Source organism: Eschrichtius robustus, chromosome 20 (assembly GCF_028021215.1).
Source record: "Eschrichtius robustus isolate mEscRob2 chromosome 20, mEscRob2.pri, whole genome shotgun sequence".
In the NCBI taxonomy this organism is placed as follows: Eukaryota; Metazoa; Chordata; class Mammalia; order Artiodactyla; family Eschrichtiidae; genus Eschrichtius; species Eschrichtius robustus.
The window spans coordinates 54,352,916-54,367,078 of record NC_090843.1 but is presented as its reverse complement, the minus strand read 5'-3'; the positions used below and the strand labels follow the sequence as shown (position 1 = coordinate 54,367,078).

The following is a 14,163-nucleotide window of genomic DNA, read 5'->3' as shown; positions in this document are numbered from 1 at the left end:
GTTACCCAACTGTCAAGTAAGATAAGGTCTGAAATGGGTCTGTTCCATTCAGTATAGAGCTCCCACTGATAACCTTGATGAGAATGGTTTCAATAAAATGGTAAGGGTATGGTTCAACACCGCAAACCCCACATCCAAATGGGCTGATGAGTGCAAGAAGATGAAGTAAAGATGGTACCATGAATAAAAAATCTTAGAAACAGATGGAAATGTTAAAAAGCAGTTTTTCTGGGTTGTTGTTTTTCTCAACCAAGCGAGATGCTTAAATGCTAATGGTGGAGGAAAAAAAGACTCAAGAGAAATAAAGGAATGAATAATTTTAATATGACCATTTTCACTCCCTAATTAACCAAAGGCAAACAATGAAACAACCAGACATGATGTATCCCCTGACAGAATAACAACACGCCACCTATAAAGTATTCTTGCCACAAAATCAAATCTGAATCTGTTCAAGTCTCTGGCTCCAACTATCAATTTGCAAGAAGTATAGAGGGCAGAAGAATATGTTAAAGACACCATGGGGATATAACCTGCAAAATCCAGATTGTGAAAAGCCCTATAAAATAAATGACCCAGTTTCTTCAAATAAATTCCAAGGAAATTAAAAAAAGAGTTGGAAAGGGAAACCTATAGATTAAAAGAGATAAGTGATATAACCATTGGACTTCACTGACCTTACTTAGATCTGAATTTTTAGAAAGTGTAAAATAAATAATTTTTGTAAAACAAACCAATTAACAAACATTTGGGGAAATGTGAACATTGACTGGATGTCTGATGATATTAAAGAATAACTGAGTTTTTCAAGGGATAATGGTATTGTGATTATTTTTTAAAGTCGTTTAGAAATATACAATGAAAATTTTATCAGTGGAATAACATGTCTGGGATTTGCTTCAAAAAAATTTGGAAGTGTGGATGGAGGGACATATTTGAAACAATATTAGCTTTGAGTTGATAACTGTTGAAGATGGATAATGGGTACATGAATGGTTATTATTCTCCACTTTTGTTTATGAGTCTGATGTTTTCCATAATAAAAAGTCTTTTTTAAAAATCAGAATAGGGAAATACTCAATGGAAGGAGGAGGAAGAAAAAGGAATGAGAGATCCAGATATAAAGATGGCTTACCTCTTCTACTCTATTAGAAAGGAGAAAAAGATGCAAAAATTTTTATATTCCGGGAAAACAGGAAGTAAGGTCATTTGCTGGCTGGGGGAGAAAGGAAGAAGGCAATAAGAGGCTTGAAATAGCTGCTATGAAGAATGAGGGCAAAGAAACACAACAGGAAGTACAGGAAGGACATTTTTAAGATCGGAGACCATGAATTTTTGCTGGTGCCAATCTACAAAGATGTGATTTTTCTGTAGCAAGTATGTACAGTCGTCTGGCTACAGAAACAGAAAAGTCATACATTTAGAGATCTAGGATTGGGTTGAGGGTTTACAGGATATGTGAGATGAATGCATAATGAAGGGAGTTGAAACAATGGATCAAAGAGCCTAAACTATGTTGTGCAGAAAGTGATAACAGGAAAGGCAAATAAAGAGTAGAGGGATTAAGAAAGCAGAGGTCTCTATCTCCTGGAAGAAGAACACTTGAAAGGCTGTAGTAAGAGAGTGGGATGATTAAAACGTCTCAATTTGCTAATTATAATTAATTATGTTATTATTTACTACTATAGGTTAATAATGTTTTTATTACAACTAGCTAAGTATTGATGACAAATGGTAGAGAGAGACAATAGGTATGAAGAGCCCTAAATGCAGATTAAGAAAGAAGATGTGGGTTCCAGCCAGTCATCAACTCTATAAATCTGAGTAATTCATCTAACTTTTCTGGAAAGAAGATAATATCTAAGGTTCCTTTTAACTCAGATTATTTTATCCTCTATTAATTTCCTAGCTTTAAACTTTCTTGCCTTTATTTAACATACACATTGGTTACCAGAAAGCCCAAGTATCATACTTAAGAATTTAATATAGACAATGTACAGTATTTCTCAGATCTACCTTTCCAGTTACCTTTTAGCTTAATATTTTAACATATAATTGCAAAATATCCCATAACAACAAAAATAAATGGTTCTCAAATGGAGCAAAAGACAGAGTTTAGAGTACTTTGCAATGAACAATCTATATTTATAACCAACAGTACAAATAAACCAGGCAGTATTTTCATACCACCTAGTGGAGGAGTTCTAAATCTTTTTGGGGGTCACTGGACTCCTTTGAGAATGTGATGAAAGCCAAGACCTCTTCCCTCAAAAAAGGACATATGAAGATAAACAAAATGTTACATACATGCATTTTTAGGGGGTTCACAAATCCTTCCAAAGTCAACATAATGAATGAAAAGACTTATCATTTTTGAAATGTATTTTGGCAGTACTTCAATAATCCCCTCTAAGCTACTTGTATATATCACAAACATATTTCAAAGAAGAGTTTGGTTTGTTCATTTGCATGTCAATATCCAGACGTTCTTAAGAGATCAGATCTGTGTTGCCTGAGCACTAGAAACAGAGGCTTCTTCAGTATGCTTTCTGGAATGCAGAATTCTTAAGTATTCTGTATTCTAATACTATATCCACTTTTCTGCTACACCAATGCAGCTCTCCTAGACAACAATGTTTATGACTTGGATAAGTACCTCACCACAGAAAGAGAAAGGAGAAAAGTAAAAAAAGAAAAGAGAAGTAAGAGAATATTAAAAAATAATCTTACAAATCAGGATGGTGAGTGAATTATTAAAGTTCCTCTCATTTTGTTTCAATGTGTTAAAAACACTGGCTAAGGTTTCACACTTAGCCAAGTTTGCAAGTTCTTTTATCTCCCATGGACTTCCCAAGGACACCAAGGCTCACTGCTAACGGATTCACACTTGAGACAGACATTTCAACAACAATAATACCATCCTATAATCTCTGAGCAAACGATTTGAAATTTTTCTCCTGTCAACTTCTTTTGTATTAGGCTGTGTATCAATAGTTAGTTACATTAAAAATTACCTGGAAAACTACAATAGAAAGTGGTAACACACTGAAAGAGACTACATGGACAGGACAGAGCTACAAGATCTGCAGAAGTCTAGTTTTACCAAGGTGGGAAATAAAGTCCACCACACAGCTCTCAATTTCACCCCATTGCAATGAGAGCTTTTGGTCCGAAAGTTGGGACTTAAAGCTTCAAGGCTAATGGGAATTTTCTGCTCAAACAACATTGTTTTAAATGCTAAAGCCTTCAATATTAAAATATTGATTGGTAAGGTCGTACCCAGGGATTTTCCAGTTGAATATTTATTCAAAAAAAAGAAAATCACAATACTTAGACCATTCTTAAAATGGGACAATCAGCCTCACGTAAAATTGATGTAAATCAAAAGAATACCCTAGAATTTGAGGCACTGTGATGTAAGGCTTCAAATTTTGAGATCAGTTTCCAGCTTCAAGGAAACTAAAGCAGAAGGTTGTTACATTTTTTTATGAAAGGCTTTTAGTAGAGTTTTTTACAGTTTTATTTTAGCAGAGTTTTATTTCTATGCAATGCAGAATTCTTCTCCAGAATTCTTCTGTATTCTTTTCTCTCTTCCTGGTACACAGTATTACATACAGTTTTGAAGTAATGATGCTTACACAGCAGCATTTTGGGGGAATGTTACATTGATCTCAAATTATAAACACTACAAAATGTCAAAATTATGAGGACTGACACAACTTTGCCTTAAAGAGTACTAGACTGGAACTTGTCATATTATGTTTAAGGAAGACTTAGAGTATTTACTGATGTTTATGATTTTAATATTTCTGAAGGCCATTACAGTGACTTGGATATGTGCTGAAAGCCAAACTTTTAAATTTTTTGGCTTTTTAAACAAAGAACTTTTTTTTTTTTTTTTGGCTTTGTTGGGTCTTCGTTGCTGCGCGAGGGCTTTCTTTACTTGCGGCGAGCGGGGGTTACTCTTCGTTGTGGTGTGTGGGCTTCTCATTGCAGTGGCTTCTCTTGTTGTGGAGCATAGGCTCTAGGCGCGCAGGCTTCAGCAGTTGTGGCACATGGGCTCAGCAGTTGTGGCTTGCGGGGTTAGTTGCTCTGCGGCATGTGGGATCTTCCCGGACCAGGGGTCAAACCTGTGTCCCCTGCATTGGCAGGCAGATTCTTAACCATTGCACCACCAGGGAAGTCCAAACGAAGAACTATTTTAAATAAATCCTATTTCAACACACACACACACAGACACAGAACACTGTAAAATATTATTTCACTAATAATCTACATTGTTCTTTGCTAACCAGGAGTTTATGAAATAGGGGAAAACAATACAGAAAATAAAGGATGTGTCTGAGGGAAAACATAAACAGCCAATTATATGGTAACGGTAGAGGTGTACTGACATAAAAAATGGAAACTGTCAGATTTACTTATTATTAGATGTACATTAAGTGATTACCAATGGTTCCTGCTCTCATGAAACTGTCACTCAACAATGCCTTATTTAAAGAGGATCAGCATGGCTTCCCTTGTGGTGCAGTGGTTAAGAATCTGCCTGCCAATGCAGGGGACACTGGTTCGAACCCTGGTCCAGAAAGATCTCACATGCAGTGGAGCAGCTAAGCCCACATGCCACTAATGAAGCCCGCACATCTAGAGCCCATGCTCTGCAACAAGAAAAGCCACCACAACGAGAAGCCCGCACACCGCAACCAAGAGCAGCCCCCGCTCGCTACAACTAGAGAAAGCCCTTGCGCAGTAACGAAGATTCAACGCAGCCGTAAATAAATGAATGAATGAATGAATGATGACAGCTAAGAGAGAAAGAGGTATATTTTTTAAAAAATAAAATAAAGAGGGTCAGCAAATTATCTACCTTCCTTGAATAGCACATATTATATTATAGCTCATAACCCTAATCCAAATAATATATTCCAGATACAGCAATGAGGCAAGGCAGGAGAATTATTGAGTACCTTTTCATACTAGTTTTCTAGAGTTAAATAGAATCTCCTGTTTCTTCATAAACTGTGCGCTTCATGAGAAATGAAAACTGAAGCAGTCATCTCCCCAAACACGGTCCTGGCCCCTGGATGAGAAATGTTTTTTCACTTGTGCTGTCTTCTCTTCCTCTCACCATCCCCAAATTGTCTGCACCATCCAAATCATTCTGATTTCCGTACAACTAACCCAACAGAACATACACATACATGTTTTGATTTGCACAGTCCTCACTGTACGGACTCATCCATGTAAATAGTGGTGGGTATTTTGGCTGTGCCAGCAAATTCTTCATCACTTCATCAGATGATGCTCCTTATCATGGCATCAGACATGAGGTTACAGGTTTCTCTAAGTTCTCAATATTTGACTTTGACTATTACTCTAGGTAAAAACAATGTTTAAAAGTACATCATTAGTGCCACACTGCAATGCATTCAAATAATGAAAAAAAAAAAAAAAGGTACACTTACCTATGACATCAATGCATTGCATATTCTGAAAAATACCCCAAATTTAAATTTTTAAATTTACAGTTTAATTCTGTAAGATTACATCAGACAACAAAGTATCCCCGAGAGTAACTTCATTTCCTTAAATCAATTTTTGTCATTTCCTCACTCTCGCACCTACAGAGATAAGCTTCTAGAGTTCTGAAATTGTTTTCTAATAAAAAATAAGATGGCAAAAGTAACTAAAACATTAATTGTCCTTGCAGTATCTTGTGGTCTGTGTGAACAATTAATATGAAGAAGTTAGACTTCCCCCATCCTCACAATTTGAAAATGTTAGATCACTGAAAGTTTTTAATCAAATACCTAGGGGTTTTTTTTGTTTGTTTTTTATTTATTTATTTGGCCACACTGGGTCTTAGTTGCAGCATGCGGGATCAAGTTTGCTGACCAGGGATCGAACCCAGGCCACCTGCACTGGGAGCACGGAGTCTTAACCATTGGACCACCAGGGAAGTCCCTCAAATACCTAGGCTTTAATGTCTACTTGTTCTTATTCTCCTTCAGCTTGGAGGTCCATGATTCACTAGGACCTGCTATTGGCAGGCAGTAACAAAAACTAAAGCAAAAAAACACCAGGTTGGTTCATAATTGAGGGACAGACTAAGCTCAGGCATAGTTCACTTTTTGAAAAAGTAAAATTCTTCCAACAGCTGCACCATTTCCTCACTTTCCTATTAGTTACAACTGACTACCATATCTCATTTTCCAAGATTTAAGTCACTCATCCAAAATACTTTGCATTTTTCAATTAGCCTTGGACCAATGATTAAGATATCACCTTTTCTACTGAGAATTACTCCTACCAATCTCAAGTCTAGTAACTTTTTTTTTTAATTAATTAATTTATTTATTTATTTTTGGCCGTGCTGGGTCTTCGTTTCTGTGCGAGGGCTTTCTCCAGTTGCGGCGAGCGGGGGCCACTCTTCATCGCGGTGCGCGGGCCTCTCACTATCGCGGCCTCTCCCGTTGCAGAGCACAGGCTCCAGACGCGCAGGCTCAGTAGTTGCGGCTCACGGGCCTAGTTGCTCTGCGGCATGTGGGATCTTCCCAGACCAGGGCTCGAACCCGTGTCCGCTGCATTGGCAGGCAGATTCTCAACCACTGCGCCACCAGGGAAGCCCCCAAGTCTAGTAACTCTTAATATTAAAGGCAAGTGTTGCAAATAGATGCTCTACAGCTTTAGATTATAAATCTGAAGAAAGGAGATAAAGTATTTTTAAGATGAGATTAACATTTCCATCAGTAGACTCTGAGTAAAGCAGATGACCCTCCATAATGTGGGTGGGCCTCATCCAATCTGTTGAAGGCCTTAAGAGAAAGACTTACACATCCCCCGAGATGCCTTTGGACGTGGAGCTGCAACATCAACTCTTCCCTGGCTCACCAGCCAGCCAGCCTACCCTGCAAATTTTGGACTTACCAACCTTCACAACCACATGAGCCAATTTCTTAAAATCTCTCCCTCCCCTTTCTCTCCCTCTCCCTGCGATTGACTGTAGTCACTTTTTCCTTTTAAATTTATACATAAATCCTACTGGTTCTGTTTTGCTGGAGAACCCTAATAATACGCCCCCAAACCCTCAGTTCTGTTATAATAATATAGCAGCCTTTATTATAGCCTTAGCCTATCACTAAACTCTATTGGAATGAATACTCTTCACCCCTCATACTGCTTAAATCCTACTCCCTGGATACTCTCCAGGTAAATCAATGCCTTCAAGGGTTATCAAATGTAAAATACTGAGTCCCACTTAAAACTGACAAGAGAGATGTCCCGAACAAAGGGCTACTACTGAGGTACGAAACAGATAACTGAGACCTCTCCCATCCTCTGTTTCTTCATCACTCTCTCCACTAAGTTTTTGATATTCACTGCCATTGCAACTTACAAGCACCATCTCATTACTGTTGACCTTTCAGCTCTTCTCTTTCCTCTCCTTGTTTCTTTTTTCTTGGCTGGTCTACCTCATCATTCTTGGCTTTCCCTTTATGGACATTAATCAGGATGCCTCCTCATTCTCACAGCACACCCGTCAAACTCATGCTAGATATAATCTTCACTCTAGCAGTGTTCACCTGTTGATGGGTGCTCAAAGATCGCTTTTTTTTTTCTTATTTATTTTTTGGCTGCATTGGGTCTTCATTGCTGCATGTGGGCTTTCTCTAGTTGCGGCAAGCGGGGGCTACTCTTCATTGTGGTGTGTGGGCTTCTCATTGAGGTGGCTTCTCCTGTTGCGGAGCACGGGCTCCAGGCACACAGGCTTCAGTAGTTGTGGCTCGCGGGCTCTAGAGCACAGGCTCAGTAGTTGTGGCGCACAGACTCAGCTGCTCCACAGCATGTGGGATCCACCTGGACCAGGGATCGAACCCGTGTCCCTCTGCACTGGCAAGTGGACTCTCAACCACTGCACCACCAGGGAAGTTCCAAAGATCGTTTCTCTGTTGATTAAAATCCCTCTCTTCTTTGACTTAAGGCATGAAGCCATTTGGAACACCTGATGGTTCCTAAGAAATGGAATTCTGACTGACCTGCTTAGATTTTATTGTATATCGCTTTCTAGTGCTTTTTATCTCAAATCAGTTTTCTGTGTGATGCAACTGTGTATGCCTATAAACAGTGAAATAGAATGTGAAAAAAGACAAACATTTGTTGTTTTAGTATGCTTTTAGAGGTTGCAGGTCACTTTTTTCTTTTAAATTCACTCTGGTGTCAAAATACACTTATATGAAAACAAGTGGAAAAGATCTACTATTTAAACAGTTGTTTTACAGCCATATAGCCTGATAGAACCACTGACAAAACAAAATGATTCTGGAATGTAAACTATTCCTCCTCAAAATATTGAGTCTCATATAAATTGTGTTCTACCTCATTAAATCCATTATTTCCAGATTCACTGGGATTCTATGATGCCAAATAAATATCTCATAAAAATAAAGAATACTAAATTATACTACTTGCTCTCTAATGTGAATTCCAACTTGTATTCTACTATTCTATTGAGTGACATCAAAAGAGAAAATGAATTTACCAAACTGATGCTGATGACCTCTGTGAGTATACATAAATTTAGGCAATGATTCTTTAGGTTGAAAAACACCTCTGGGATACAAAACAATAAATGCCACATATGTATTTTTTTCAAATAGGATTTACTAAAATAGTTGAAGGAAATAACTATGGATTTTAACCAGGAGTGTATGTTAGAACCCCCTGAGAAACATCCTGAACATAATCATGGCTAGACCTTATCCTCAGAGATTCTGAGAAGCCATCTAAATTTTAAAATTTTCTCCAGATGATTTTGATGCACATCCTCAGCAGAGAACCATATACTCAACATTACAGACTACAGCCAGTCCTAAAGGGCCAAAAGCAAAATTATAAAGAAGGGGAAATCAAGAAATCAGTGTCAGAACTCATCTGTGTTCCAAGGGCAAAAATCAAATCAGGAGGCCAAGGTACTCAGATTTCAATGGTAACTGCAACAACTGTCACCCAAATTCAAAGAAATATTTACAAAGCCCTTCAGATATATCTGGAGGAGAAATTTTATATTAACAGGAAAAAGAGGTCAATACAACACTTTGAAATAACTAAGCATTTTTCATTATAGTTAAGCTGTTATTAAAGATTTTTTTAAAATTCTTCAAGAAAATACTGCTGGCTTGTTCATTATACAACTCTGTGTAGTCCTCATATTCCTGGTATGTTCTAATAAAGACACATTCTTTTGTAACTATATTATTTTGTCATATTTTGTCTGGATTCTATCTCCTTTCCTTTGTATCTAGACCAGGGGTCAGCAAACTTTCTATAAAGGGCCAGATAGTAAATATTTTAAGTTTTGCAGACCTTATGGTTTCTGTAGCAAGAAATTAACAACAATAAATAATGTATGTGGAATATGTGGGTCTCTGTTTCAATAAAACTTCATGGACAATGAAATTTCAATTTCATGTAACTTTTAAATAAATTATTATCGATTTATAAAATTAAAATTTGAAATTATTTTAGAAAATAAATTGTATAAAAATTTTTACAGAATATTATTTTGCTTCTTTCCAACCACTAAAAACTGTAAAAATCATTCTTAGCACGAAGGCGCAGTGGTTAAGAATCCACTTGCCAACGCAGGGGACGCGGGTTCAAGCCCTGCCTGGTCCGGGAAGATCCCACATGCCGCAGAGCAACTAAGCCCGTGTGCCACAACTACTGAGCCTGCGCTCTAGAGCCCACATGCTACTACTGAGGCCGCGTGCCACAACTACTGAAGCCCGTGTGCCTAGAGCCCATGCTCCGCAACAAGAGAAGCCACTGCAATGAGAAGCCCGCGCACCGCAACAGAGAGTAGCTCCCGCTTGCCGCAACTAGAGAAAGCCCACGCGCAGAAACGAAGACCCAATGCAGCCAAAAATAAATAAATAAATAGATGTAATCTCTCATCATTAAAAAAAAAAAAGTAGGAGGCAGGATTTGGCTTGCCAGCCATAGTACGGCAAGCCCCCTTATCTAGACAAATGAAGTTATCTGATACAGGCTTTTTTTAATAACAGTAATATCTCTTTCATAGGGTTGTCAGGCAGATTAAATGAGTTGATACATTTAGAACAGTGCCTGGTACACAGTAAGTGCTGTATGATTTTACACACACACACACACACACACACACACACACACCCATACACACACAAAGGAGATACAGAAAGACACTAAGATAAATATTTCCATATCTTCTCTATTTTGTTTAATATACCTCCATTTGTTAGCCTATCACACTGAAATGTTTTGCCTAAAATCTGATTGTTATAAAAAAGAAAAATCAGGGGACTTCCCTGGTGGTCCAGTGGTTAAGAATCCACCTTCCAATGAAGGGGACCAATCCCTGGTCAGGAAACTAAGATCCCATGTGCCACGGGGCAACTAAGCCCGTGTGCCGCAACTACTGAGCCCATGTGCCTCAACTAGAGAGCCTGCGCACCACAACTAGAGAGAAGCCTGCGTGCCACAACGAAGATCCTGTGTGCCACAACTAAGACCAAAAAATATGCAGCCAAAAAATAAAGAAATAAAATAAACATTTTTTAAAATAATAAAATTTTAAAATTAAAAAAGAAAAATCATCGTTGAGGTAGAAAACGCATCCAATGATGTTTCATCAGCTTTTTCTAGAAACTAATTTGCTAGTTCTCTTTCTCAAAAATCCAAAGTAAATACACCCACCTGCAATTTATCCAGAGCAGTAGTCTCATATATCTGAATCTCAGGCAAAAAAAAACCCTTACCTACCTACTGAAGTAAACATTTACAAAGATCTATACTAAGACCTCAAAGGAGGACACAGGGATCCTAATTTTCAGTACACTAACGCAACTGCAGTTAGGAAGGACTTTGTCTATAAATGCATCATTACATTATAACCAAGACACGGCTTACAAATTCAGGTTTAGAGTACTTTTTCCTTTAGTTAAGTAGTCAATTTAATTAACCAAGGAAAGTCAGCGACTCTCACCCTGGCTTAACCCAGCCTAATACTAAAGTGTGAGTCAAAGAATGTAAGGAAAAGCTATGTGCTATGTAGAACTCAGGTGAGGCCATTTATCTCCAGAAAGGGATAATGAGGCAGCATTCCACATACCCAAGTCTTCATTATGGAAATATTTTATTTTGGGTGCATGCCTCTCACCCATATGTTTTGCAATTTTCCATTTCCCTTCAAGATTCAGCCTGGAGGGGACTTCCCTGGTGGTCCAGTGCACGAGACTCCACGCTCCCAATGCAGGGGGCCCGGGTTCAATCGCTGGTAGGGGAACTAGATCCCACATTCCGCAACTAAGAAATCCACATGCCTCAACTAAGACCCGGTGCAGCCAAAATAAATAAATAAATACTTTAAAAAAGATTCAGCCTGAAGGCAGCGCATCACCACCTCTGTGAAGCCCTCCTTGGCTAGCCTACTCCCTACTCTTCTTTAATCTCACTGTGTCATGTACATATAATCCTAATAGCTACCATTTACTGAATGACTTTACATGCTGGGCTCTTTTCCTGCAATGTTTAATTCTTACAGCACCCAGCAAAAAAACTAATATACTTATTTAACAGTTGAGGAAACAAGTTCACTAAGGTTAGAGCATGTATTCAAGGTCAAACAGCTAAACAAGTGGCAGGGTCAGGATGCAAACCCGATTTGTCTCTGACTTCCACGCCAATGGTTTCAAACAGTAGGAATGAGGACAGAGAGGAGGCCAAATAGGCAGGATTCTGTTTTTTATCTGTTTATATATTGGGTTTCTGCATAAAAGCTCTTTGGAAAAGTTTCCACTGTTAAAATAAATTTGAAAAATCACTGATTCTACCCTGTGCTGCCTCCCACAATCTTTGTAACTATATACATGCTGTCTCTAGTACCAGACTGATCTCCTTGGGGCAAACACTGAACTGAATTTCTTTGCCTCTCTAGTGCCGGGTACAGTATCTAGCACCCAACAGATGTTTGTATGGAGTCAAGCTATGAAAGCAAAACTTTCCAAATCAAATAACTATATCTCCATGGTTACAAGCAATTATAAAATAACTACACAGCAATTTATAGTTACTAAAATTCTTTCATATATTATCTTTTAAAAAAGAGAAACCAAATGAGCTTTAAAAAATGTTTTCCAAAAATGGCACATTTATTCAATATTCAAAGCTTTATTTTAATAAAATATCAATTATCTAACAACTGTCAAACAGTATTGGCAAAAGACATTAAGCATGTTTCATTTTCTTGTTTTAACTGCCATACTGAAATACTATTAGGGTTAAACCATATAAAATTGCCAATAATGGCAATTACACAGGTTCAACCTAATGCTTATCAAAGGTGTTTAAACACCATTAGCAAGCTCTCAGCAGCTAGCAAAAATATAACTTGAGGGATTTATTTACATAGTTTTTTTTTTATTAGCACCTTTAATTATTATTTATTTATTTATTTGGCTGTGCTGGGTCTTCGTTTCTGTGCGAGGGCTTCCTCTAGCTGCGGCGAGTGGGGGCCACTCTTCATCGTGGTGTGCGGGCCTCTCACTGTCACGGCCTCTCTTGTTGCGGAGCACAGGCTCTAGATGCGCAGGCTTAGTAGTTGTGGCTCACGGGCCTAGTTGCTCCGCGGCATGTGGGATCTTCCCAGACCAGGGCTCGAACCCGTGTCCCCTGCATTAGCAGGCAGATTCTCAACCACTGCGCCACCAGGGAAGCCCTATTTACATAGTTTTGACAAAAAAATTAAGCAGAGTAACTCGCTCCTCTGTGATTTTATAGTTCTTTGTACATACATATATTTAACACTTCTCAGGGCACACAGTAATTATCTTCCTTGATGTCTCCTCAACAATACTCCTCCAAAGCTGCAACCTTGACATATTCCTCATTGTATCTCTACCAAATACCATGGTAATTAACACACAGTAGGTACGTAGTGTTTCTAAATGTCTGCTACAGGAATCACAGTAAAACTGAGATAAAGATTTACTATGTTCTCAGAACTAAAGATGCACTATATCACTTTATTCTCAGCTTTCTTTTTTAAAATTCCCAAAAATCAAATTCTGAAATATGGGCAATAAAATACATTCAAAGTCCAGCTGCTTGGAGCTGGTTTCGATGTAATTTTTTTCTTTTAAAAGATTTAACACTAATTAATGTATGTCAGAGAAAGTATACCAATTTAAAAATCCTGTAGAAAAATCAACTGACTGTCTCAAACTTAATACTAAAACTTTAAAACTTAAAGACCTTTTAACCTTCTACCATGCATATTACTCTTTTGGTTTTTGCTTACAAAGGCTACATTTTCAAGTGACAATTAGACAAACATAGCTACAGCCTGTATATCTTTTTTTTTTTAAATCAAAACTAAGTCACACACACACAAATCCACTGTCTTAAAAATCAGAGGAAAAAAGCTTACTAATACTTCTAAGCATACAAACAATAACAGAAAACATACTGTTCTGTGTACCTTTTTTTTTTAAAGTACAAGTTATGGTGAATATTAATGCAGATAGTCCAAAGGAATTATGACAATGCAGAAATCACTGCAATTCTTAAGCAAGGGAGCAATGTTCTAAAATTGATGTTTCGTGGTGATTTTTTTGGAGATGTATAGGCGATATTAGAGCAAGGGAAGGCTACAATTAGAAGATAAAAGAGGCCTGGACTAGGATGGAAGCAGTGAGAATGATTTGGGAAAAAAAGAGCTTTAGAGTCAAACGGCAATTATGCAAGAGTGCAATTTTTTTTTGACCTGGTCTACTACTTGCTCTTGGTCTTAAAGATGGCGTTCTCAAGGATATGACCTTGGTCCTAATGGTGGATCCCCTGTTTACAACCAAAGACACTGCCCAGGTGTTGTGACAATCCAACTGGAAAACTTCCATTGTCTCTCAAATGAACTGATTTCTAGTTTACTACTATCCACACCAATGCTTGCCTCCACTGAAACAAATAATGAGAAATAACTACATTCTCAGTGTCAGTTATTCAATTTATTTACAGAGGATCTACCAAGTGCCAAGTATTCAAATCAAACAACACATATCTGTGTCCCATGTAACTTAAGTGTCTCATCTATGGATAACTACACGTGACTTAAAAGCACTGTTGAGAGAC

General features: G+C 37.9%; 1 protein-coding gene across 3 annotated transcripts in view; it reads right to left on the bottom strand.

The window, feature by feature from the left end:
* PAFAH1B1 (platelet activating factor acetylhydrolase 1b regulatory subunit 1) overlaps nucleotides 1-14,163 on the bottom strand; it is an 81,524-nt gene that overhangs the window by 50,469 nt on the left and 16,892 nt on the right. Inside the window, exon 1 of one of the 3 annotated variants that reach the window (XM_068529592.1) lies at nucleotides 5,202-5,327. The exons of the other annotated variants lie outside the window; for them this stretch is intronic. The gene's annotated coding sequence lies outside the window, so the exon portion shown is untranslated. Of the gene's footprint in view, nucleotides 1-5,201; nucleotides 5,328-14,163 lie in introns of those variants that run through there. 3 annotated transcript variants of the gene reach the window in all.